Source organism: Marmota marmota, unplaced genomic scaffold (genome assembly GCF_001458135.2).
Source record: "Marmota marmota marmota unplaced genomic scaffold, marMar, whole genome shotgun sequence".
Taxonomy (NCBI): domain Eukaryota; kingdom Metazoa; phylum Chordata; class Mammalia; order Rodentia; family Sciuridae; genus Marmota; species Marmota marmota.
This window is the reverse complement of record NW_025999853.1, coordinates 20331994-20343444: the sequence shown is the minus strand read 5'-3', so window position 1 is coordinate 20343444 and position 11451 is coordinate 20331994.

The following is an 11451-nucleotide window of genomic DNA, read 5'->3' as shown; positions in this document are numbered from 1 at the left end:
CCCACAACACAAAACAGACAAGATCTCAGACCTTGTGGAGCATACAATATAGTGAGGGAGATGGATAATAAAAGAAATAATTACAGTAAAGTGCAATGAGCATAATGATAGGTGGGTGACAGCAGGCCATGGAAGTATGTAATATAATTATATGGAGTTAGTAAAAGGTTTTCCTGAGGCTATAACATTCTCTCTGAGTTTTGAGAGGTGAGTTAGAGTCATATGAGTTTAGGAATGAGAAAATGGGACTGGGGGGAACATATTCCTTTCAGGGGAAAAAAATAACTTGCAAAGATCTAGAAGTAATAATATAGATTGAAGCCAGTGAAGGGTTGAAAAAAAAATACTGTTCTTGTGGTTTGGATTTTAAGTGTCTTCCAAAGGTTCATATGTTAAAGATTTGGTCCTAACTAATGGCACTGTTGGGAGGTAGTGGAACACTTAAGAGGTTGGGTTTGGTGGAAGGAAGTGAGGTCACTGCAGGGCACACCCTTGAAGGGGATATTGGGACCCCCCACCTTTCCTCTCTGCATCCTGATCACCTTGAGGTAAGCAGCTTTGCTCCACCACATGCTCCCTGCTATGATGTTCTGCCTTGCCACAGAAAAGCAATGGATTTAGCTAACTGTAGACTGAAACCACGGTTACTGTGAGTCAAAATAAATCTTTCCTCCTTGTAAGTTGGTTATCTTAAGTATTTTGCCAGTGTGATGGAAAGCTGTCTAGCATAAAGCCTTCAGTAAACATTTATTGAGTGAATAGTCTGGAAACATGAGTCTATCTGTAGTGCTGAGTTTTCTGAAGAACATAAAACCCTGCTTAAATTGTACAACAAACTTTTAAAAATAGTTTGTGGACTTCCCTAAACACTTAAACAAAAACCACTTAATTTCATGTTTATTTGACCAGTCAAGCTAATGGATAATAATTTTAGTAATTGGCATCAATGCAACTGCTATTTTATTTGCCTGTATTCATATCCACTGCATATCTCCCCTCTCCCTTCTTAACAAAACCTTATTTTTTTGCAATGTGCTTTGTCTCAAGCAATAGATTGTGAATGCTCTCAAGTAGTTATATCCAATATGGTATTCACTAGTCACATGTGGCTACTGAGCATGTGAAATAAAATTAGTCCTAATTGATATGCTGTAAATATAAAACATATTCTGTATTTCAAAAATTGAGTACACAAAAGTAAAATACCTTTTTAATAACTTTATATTGATTGCACATTGAAATATTTTGGATATATTGGGTTAGAATATACTAATATAGTTAATTCACTTGTTTCTTTTTTTTTAAATGCCTACTTGAAAATCACATATGCAGCTTGCATAAAATATCTACCAAAAAGCAGTGATCTGAACTATTCAAAGCAATTTTGCTTTTCTTTTTTCTCTTTCCTACTTCTCTTAAAAGAGGTAAGAACTGCCACGTGACTCAATTCTGGCCAATAAGATCTGAGCAAAATTCAGCTGGGGTTTTTGGGGGACAATTTTTCTTTTTTAAACTCCTAGTAAGAGACTGAAACTGTAGCTTCTTTCTTTATTGAACTGTGGACATGATAGCTATATCTAATGCAGTAATTTAAAAAAACAATTTAAAAATCATATAATGGCTCAATATTCATGGTTAAAAACCAAGAGAATCACAGAAATTGTTGTCTTTGAAAACATTGATTCATTGCTGCTACATCAGAAAAATGACACCCTATTTATTTAAACTATCATTCCCACAATCTGCTCCTTACAGTCTGATGAATTATTAACTGATAAAATTGTCTCTAGGGCTGTCCTCAGGGTGGATTGTGTGGAACTGTTGTGCCTGTTCTTAGCACTCTCTGCTACGCATTTATTTATTCTTTTAAAAATAATGTTTTAAAATGATCTTTGTTGGGTGAAGTGTTCTGTAAATGTCACTTAGGTCAAGTTGGTTGGTAGGGTTGTTCAAGTCTTCTTTATCCACACTGATTTGAATAAAATAGTGAGTAATTATTTTACTAATTACTAAAATGTTGAAATCTTCCACTGTAATTGTGATTTTACAGATCTATCAATTTTCTTTGTTAAATGCATTTCAAGCCTCTGCTATTGGGAAATCAAAGGTTTTGGATTAGTTATATCTTCTTGATGAATTGATATCATTTATCATTATGAAATGACTGTATTTATCCCTGAAGATATTTTTGTCCATTTTCTAAGATGGATAAAGTTTTGTACAGAGACATCATTAAGGGAAATTATGAAATGCCAATAAGTACATGAAAAAAGTATCCACCATCATTAATCAGGAAATTAATTAGATTTTTCTATATATTGATTAAAATGGTTACTATTAAAATAAATGACTGACAATATAAAATATTGAGAAAAATTTGAAGTGGTTCATGCTCCTATATGTCATTGATGAAAGAATAAAATGTTACAACTACTTTAGAAAGTGATTTGATAAGTTTCTTATAAACACATACCTATCCAATGAGTTAGCATTCTACTCCTATACATTAACTCAAAAGCAATGAAAGTATATGCCCACAAAAACACTTATAGAATACTCATAGCAGCTTATAAAAACTAAAAACTAGAGATAGCATAGGCATTCTTTTTAAAAAAATGGATGAGAAAAATTGTAATATGTTCATAAAATGAATTAGTACTCAGAGAGAAGCAAACTATCCATTCTAACAGATATGTAGTGCAATCTAATTTTGGTTAATTTCCTGATTAATGACACTGAACACTTTTTCATATACTTATTAGCCATTCATATTTGCCTTTCATGAAGTCTATGTTCAAATCTTTTGTTCATTTTAGAAAAGTAGGAGTTGCTTATTTTTTTATTATTGAGTTGTAGAAATTACTTGCGTATTTCAAATACAAGTACTTTTTAATATATGTTTTGCAAATATTTCTTTCCTGAAAGTCTCCATCTTGCTCATTTTTAGTGGATATCCTTGGACAAACACAAGTTTATAATGTCGTTCAAGTTCCATTTACCAAATATTCATTTTATGGTTATATTTTCTGTGTTCTGCTAAAAAATCTCTGCCTCACCCTTTGTCACAAAGACATTCTGCTATGTTTTCTTCTAGAAACTATACAACATTAGTTTATATGTAGGGATGTGATCCATCTTGAATTAATTTTTCCATCTAGTGTGATATAGGTTCTTTTTATCTTCATAGAGATATCCAGTTGTTCAAGAACAATTTGCTGAAAAGACTTTTGTTATCACTGAGTTGTTTTTGATTCCTTGGTCAAAAATTAATTGACTATATGCTAGTGGCTTTTTGACTCTATTCTCTTTAATTGATCTACTTATCTGTCCCTATATTAATATTCTGCTGTAGCTTCTTGAAATCAGCTAATATAGTTCTTCCAATTTTGTTCTTCTTTTTAAAGATTTAGTTATTCTAGTTTTTTGCATTTTCATATACATTTTTAAATTAGCTTGTTGATAGAAATATTTCCTGGAATTTTGATTCTGATTACACTGAGTCTATAGATCAATTGGGGAAATGACCATCTTAATAATATCTCGTTTTCCAGTTTGTGAACATAGCTTGTTTCTCTGCTTATTGAGGCATTTTTATGTTTCTCTCAACAATGTTTTTTAGTTGTCTGTGTGGAGATTTTGGACATTTGTCATTAAATTTATCTATTTTACATGTTTTTGTTACTATTGTAAATGATATATTTAAATTCCAATATTTGTTGTTTGTACAGAATTGCAATTTTTTGAATATTGACACGTGTAATTTTGTTTAATCAATTTTATACAGTTAGTAGTTTTGTTTTGTTATTTTTACAGATTCCTTAAAATTATTTATAGGCACAATCATGTTGTTGCAAATAAAAGCAATTTCACTTCTTTTTTTTTCCAAAATATATGCTTTTATTATTATTTTTTTCTTGACTTATCACACTTGGAAACATCTTCCATATTTGCTGAATAGAAGTTGCAAGAATGATTGTTCTTGCCTTATTCCCAATCCTGGGGGAGACCTTCAGCTTTTTATCAATAACTTTGATGATAGCACATATTGCTTAATTTGTACATAGTTCCTATTGCTAGTTTGATTTGTTAAATTTTTGTAGATTTTTTTTCCTAGATTAAATTCAGGACCATGGGCATGCTAGGGAATCACTCAACCCCCGATTTATATCCACAGTCCCATTTTTAAAAATATATAATTTTTAAAAAAATTTTCATTCATAAAGGATATTTCCTATACTTTTATTTTCGTGTACAACCTTTGTCAGATTGATATCAGGGTTATTCTGACTTCATAAAATGGGATGGGAAGTGTTCTTTTCTCCTTTATTTTCTGAGTTTATATAACATCAGTGCTATTTCCTCCTTAAAAGTTTGATGGAATACATACACCTAACAAAAGTCTGTTGCTCAGTGTTTGGACTCTACTTTTACCTAGTGGAGAAAGTTTCCCCAGGCAGAGAGGTAGGGTGAATGGAGGGTTCCCTCTGTGATTTCCTAAACTCCCAGGATCACCTCTGGAAAATCTTTGCTTCATATATTTTATCCAGTTTTACAGTTGCTTACGGTTGAAATTTAAGGCTGATATCCATTGTTTCCATCATAGTCATAACTGAAGGTTTAGGATGATGTTTTCTAATGAAAATCATGTTTTGTCACAGTCCTTGACTCCAAACTCTCCATCCAGGTGGAATGCTACCTTAATCAGAACAGTCCAAATTTGCTGATCCTCTCCTATCAACTTGATCTTCTCTCCTACCATTTTCCCTTGCTGTCATTTAATGTTATAGCACTTATAATATCCTTTCCTTGTAAAGCTCTTCCTCAGACACTCCTGTGGCATACTCAATTCAATTGCATCTCAGTTAAGATGGTTCCTCCCCAAAGGGGACTTCTCTGGGCATTCTGATAGAGAACTCCTATACACTTTTCAAATTCTATCTTCATATTGTGCTCCTCGTGTGTTTACAGTTCTGAGCACTCTTTGAACTTTTACATTGTGGAATGTCTTCCTGATCCTGAATATTATGTCCACGAGGAAAGTCACCTCTCTATCTTGTTAGTTTCTTTGTGTACAGTGTCTAGAACCATGGTTCATACATAATAAGTGCTCAACAAATATATTTTAAAAATGTTTATTGTCTTAAAAACACAAGAGGACCTTAGGAATCTTCTAAGTTAGTGGGTTTCAAATTCCATTTTATGAAACTAATTTTTTCCTTAAGCTAATAGTGGTTTCTAAAAATATAAAACTGTGGGCCTACTTATTTAATAACATTGGAAAACACATTTTCTTAAAACATCATTAAACTTGAGGAGTTCTTTGAACTTTTCTTATAATAATGTACATTATGAATTTGGGGTATATTACACAAAGTTATATAGTATTTTTGAATTTCATGAACTATGAAATTTTGTTTGTGAACAACTCTGTTAATCATTTCATAAACCACCATTTCTATTAGAACACAATGTAGTAAATATTGATCAAGTGTACCTGATTTGTTTTGCGATTGTCATGCCAAAGAAATTTCCTGATTTGCTCAAGATCTAAAAGCTGTTAGCCACCCAGTTACATCTTAGCTCCAGGTTTCTGCCCATTTTGCTATCCCATATCCACTGACTCATGTTTTTCCTTTTATCTGTGTGCTTTTCTATAGCCTTTCCTTCCTTCCTTTCTAATTTCCTGTGTTTCTTCTTCTGTTGGACTAGTAACCAAATAATTCTGCCTAAAATAATAATGAGTAGGCTCTTATTGAGGGTTTCAGTTATTCTCTTCTGATTAAAGTACTTGAACTCAAATACATGAATTTTAAGACACTTAGAAATCATTTTCTCCCATTACTTCTAGGATCCTGAGTCTATTTTAGACACAAGTTGAATAAAATTAGGTTTATTTATCCTGGGGGCTATTTTATTGAAGAAAGGAATGCACATAAGGAAAAATAAAAAAAGAAAAGATAGAATATCAGCTGATATAGAATATCAGACCATATAGCAGAAGTTATTTTATTCTCTTTCAAAAAAAAAATAAAACAGTTGCTTATTAAACTAAAATGTTATGTGCAGATTACTGATCATATTAGTGCAGAATAAATCCTTGTTGAGAAATGTAAGCTATAGAATATTTCAAAAGCCTGGGAATTAAAATATTTTTTTTAACCAACAAACAGTACTGACTTTAATCAAGGATATTTGACTTATGATATCTAATGATTATTCTTTATGATAGATATGTCATGAATCTTGATTCTACATTATTATTTATATGACCTTGAGTAAGTCACTTAAAATTTCAGGGTTTTAATTTCTTTATCTGTAACATGAAGGGATTAATCAAATCATTTCTATATCTGGGGGGTAGAGTAGGGGGTGATGGTAACTGGTTAAAACTAGGGATCACCAAACTTTTTCTGTAAAAGATCAGAGAGTAACTAATTTAGGTTTTACAGGCCATGTGCTCTTTGTTGCAACTTTTCAACTTTTACCTGTGTTGGTCTAAACAGTCACAGGAAATATAGTAGTTCCCTCTTATCTGGGATTATGTTCTAAGACCCTCCTAGTGGATGCCTGAAACCAAGAAGAGTACCGAACCTTATGACTATTTTTCTTAGATAAACATACCAATAATAAAGTTTAATTTATAAATTTGGCATAGTTGCAGATTAACAACAACATCTAATAATGAGGTAAGGAATACTTGAATACAAATACTGCAATACCATGGCTGTTCTGATAGTAGAGGCTGCTACTAAGTGTCTAACAGGCAGGTAGCTTTTTTTTTTTTAATATTTTTTTTTTAGTTTTCGGCGGACACAACGTCTTTATTTCTTGTATGTGGTGCTGAGGATCGAACCTGGGCCCGTATGCATGCCAGGCGAGCGAGCCACATCCCCAGCCCAAAGCAGGTAGCTTATACGGCACAAAGGGATGATTTATGTCCTGGGTAGGATGGATCTAACGATTTCATCATACTACTCAGAATGGCAGACAATTTAAAAAATTTATGGATTATTTCTGGAATTTTCCATGTAATATTTTCAGACCATAAATAAGTATGGGTAACTAAATCTGTGGGAAGTAAACCTGTAGATAAGGGGCAACTCCTGTATATAAATAAATGGGTCTGGCTGTGTTCTAGTAGACTTTTATTTATAAATAAAAGTAGTCTATAAGTTTGCCAACTCTGATCTGGACCATCAACATTGTCTGTGATCGAAACATGTATACCTAAAGTGATCTCATATACTAAAAATGATCTCTTTTATAAGCTTGGTGACTCCTCCACGTCCTCCATGGTAGCAATAGGAAGCATTGTTGCAATCTGCATGACTTCTATAGCTTTACTTCAGAAATCCTGTACTAAAAAGAAAGAAAGAGAAAGAGAGAGAAAGAAGGAAAGAAAAAAATTTTCTTTTATAGGAGTTCATGTTCTCATCTTATGGCAGAAAATAAACTACACTTTTCAGAAGACTTTGACAGTAATGTTAAAATTACTTCACTCACATTTTGGGCTTCTGTGGATGTGCAATTAGAAATGCTTCCAGATGCAAATAATCGGAAACCAGAGCACAATGACTGTCATCAAAATATTTATTGTTTCCTCAATGAGAAGTCTGGTGGTAGGTGGCAGAACAGTGACTCAGTGAAGACCCTGGCTTTTTAAATTTTGCCATCCCACCTCTCTCATGTTGTTGGCTTTTGTTTTTCAATTTAAAAATCTCACAAGGACAAGATAGCTACCATGGCTTCAACCATTGGGTCCTTACACAAGTGTCCAAAGCAGAAAGGAGGGAAGGGATCAAAAGACCTTCTTATATTCTTTTTCTTTTATCATAAAAGAAAATCTTTATCAGAAACCTCTAACAGACTTCCCCTACTTCTTACTGGACAGAACTAGGTCACTTACCTCTGCTTAGATCAATCACTAGCAAAAGGGAATGGAGTTTCTATGTTTCTATGACTGCCTTAGACCAGGAGTTGACAGACTGTGGTCTGTGAAAAAGACCCAGCCTGGGGCCTGCTTTTGTAAATAAAGTTTTATTGGAACATGGCCATGCCCATTTATGTTTATATCATCCATGGCTGTATTTGTGCTACAGCAACAAAGTTGATTAGTTGTGACAGAAACCATATGCCCTGCAAAGCCTAACACATTTACTACCTGGCTCTGGACAGAAAAAGTTTTCCATCCTGTGTCTTAGACCATCATTCAGTTCTTCAATGCTTGCCACAAAAGCAGAATTCTTTAAACAAAAAGAGCAAGAAAGGCTTCTGAGGATGGCAACAAATAGTGAGACCCCTACCATCATTTATAAGATCACATATATGGGAAGTGAAAGCAAATTCCAACAAGTGGTCAACAGATGCACTTTTTGAAAACTCTTTTACATTCCCAGTTTGCAACATTTTTCTCTTATTTCTGTTGCCATTTCACCCAGTCATTGATAACATCTTTCATCTCTGACCTCTTCTCTCTTAACTTCCCTTTCAACCTTTAGGAATTTACAAAGACTTTTTCAGAGTCCAAGATTCTGGAGGAATTGTAACCTGTGATTCAGTTATTGAATAAAACTAAATTTCAATTGCTTTTTTTTTTTTAATCCTGTAACACGTAATAAAGATGCCTGCCTACTTCACATTTGTCTTGTGTCTGATTTCCTTTCCTGGCAGGGCACAATGGACCCAGCTAGTGTTTCCTCTGAGATCTGAGCTGCTTTCCTCAAAACTGAAGGATAATATTGGGGGGGGGGGAAAGTATCCTATAGAAGCATTTGTAAGCAATTAGAAGATATGCTGCCAAGTGCTAGTGAAGAAGATATACCAATCTTCCAGAAAGTTTGAAGCAGAAGAGAGAAAGGGATGCTGTATGAATTTTCGGAATGCTATCAAGTTCAAGTTCTATAACTTTGTGTGCTGTTTGTGAGTCTGGGCTGTGGCCAGTTGAAGGAGCCTATGAGAGTAGAGAGGTACCCTCCTGCCCCTCATCATCACACAATCTCCTTCTCCTTTACTCTCCACAAAGCTACAGCTTTTCATCTCTGTGTCACAACAAAAGTGTTTAAAAATAGAGGCACTGGGTGAGGAATAAGGGTCTGGGATGTGAAGGAAACTGTCTCACTTTGTTCAACAGCCATTAGAAGTTAGTTTCAACTTTTCAGATCTAAGTTTATATGGAGAGGTTTAACCCACAGTTTGATGAAAAATTCAACCAGTGTGAAATTCTGAAAAATAGAATTCTGTAAGGACATACAGACCTTCTGTGACCCATTTTGTGGCTGAAACTTCAATTCAAAGAAGAGACCATGCAACTTAGTTGATCTAATTGCGCATCACTTTCCTTGGAATGATAACCCTTTAGGACAAGGGGAGAGGGATTTAAAGAAAAAAGTGCTTCCAGGGATTAATTTAAAATTCTGCCTACTAAAGCCATGGGCCTCTGAGCCCTCCCACATCCCCTGGCATCCCCCTCTCACAGTGACTGTTAAGATTTGCTCTTGAGGCAGCTGTCACTCTCTACTGCTCTGCCCCTGTCATTTGGCTCTTTTTGCAGCTGCTGCCCTTTCTGCTTTCACAGAGGGGTGAGGGGTTTCCTCTTTACCTCTGCTCACAGCTCTGTTTTAGGATCTCCACATTAGCCTGCCTCCTAGTTTACAGACACTTTTGCCAAAGAATCTGGAGCATTTCCTAGGGGCTGGAGGCAAGTAACTTTGAGTGAAACAATCATTTGTCTTCCTAAAAAATTTTCTTTCTCACTACTAATAATAGGATCACAGGATGGATTTTAGACACCTTGACCTTCTCTTGTTGTAGGGAGGATGGCATATCATTTTCTTTTCGGGTGGAGTGTGTCATCTGTAATTTCCTAGGCTTTTCATTTCTCTCAAGAACACAAATAGGTTCTTAAGCAGTTTGAACTCCTAGAACCTATTGATTTATCCCAGATTTTTGGTTGTGAGTATAGTAACGAGATTCTTTCTTATTAGGCTGAGAGTGGTAGCATGTATAAGGCCCTGGGTTTAGTACCCAGCACCACAAACACACAAATTCTTCCTTGCTTTCTGACTTTTCTTATCCAGTGGACCCCAATACATGTAAAGTTAAGCAATTAAGATATTTGTTAAATCTTGATTTTTATGGTATTGAAAAAAATAGTTCTTTGCATTTTCTGACTTCCTATTCTCTTTCTATTCGGAACATCTTAGCCTTAGCACATGGCAGACTGGGTCCATGGGGAAGGTATGTAAACGTATGGCATTGGGTTTGGAGGTGGGAGAGGCTCAGTACTCACAGTACTCAGTCATTTATTTGCTTATTGCACTTTCAGTAAATATGTGTTATGTCTAAGACAATATGCTAGTACACCAGGGAATATGAAGGTGCAAATGATATACTTCAAATAGTACAGATGCTTCAAATACCAGGGAAAATGCACAACTTAGATAAACTTGGAGGAATCTGAAGTAGACTCTATGTGTTTGAGTTATAAATTTGATGGTCTTTTCCCTAGAGATGATATTTGATATTTTATATGAGATATATTTTCATTTAGTCAACAAGACTTTTAAGTACCTATGTGGCAGTTACTGCTCTAGGTGCTTACAAAATGTGAGTAAATGGGAATGGGAAGGTACTATTCAATGACTAGAGCTTCAGTTTTGTAAGAGTTCTGGAAATGGACTGTGGTAATGATTGCACAGCATGAGTCTTCTCACTACCACTGAATGGTGTACTTAAAATGGTTAGAATATTATATTTTATGTTGCGTATGTTTCACAACATAAAAATTGAAACAAAACAAAAACAATAACAAAAATAAGTGAATGAATAAATAATTTTAAGATATGAGTAAACCAGTGAAAGAAACGCCTCTTTGGTGTCATACTCTGGCATAGGAGATAAATAATAATGTTTGAAAGTGTTAAATGCTGAAAGGGAGGAAAAAAGCAGAAGTGGGATTAGGAATCCTGAGATGGGTTGCTATTTTAAATAGTATTGCCAGAGACATGGAGATGATGGGATTAGTCACATAAATATCTGGGAGGAAAGTGTTATAAAGCTGTGGGAACACCTAGTACTCTCTTGAGGTGAGAGCAGGAGTGCCATGCTTTAGGGGCCACAAGAAAGTGGGCATGGCCGACACAGATTGTGGGGATAGAGAGAGAAGTTGAGGTCACAGAGGGGAAAAGGAGGTTCAGGTCATCTATGTTCTTGAGATCATTTGAAGGGCTTTGAATTTTACACTGAGAGAAATGGGAACCACTGTAGAGATATAAGTACAAGACTAGATATTGAAACATGTTTTAAAATGTAGCAAGAGAAGAACTGGGGAGAACCATGAGGAGCCTGATGTTTCATCTTTGGGTAAGAGATGGTGGTGTCTTAGAGTAGAGAAGTAGTATTGGAGGTGGTGGAAAAAAAATGGATTTTTAAATATATTTTAAAGGGAGAGCC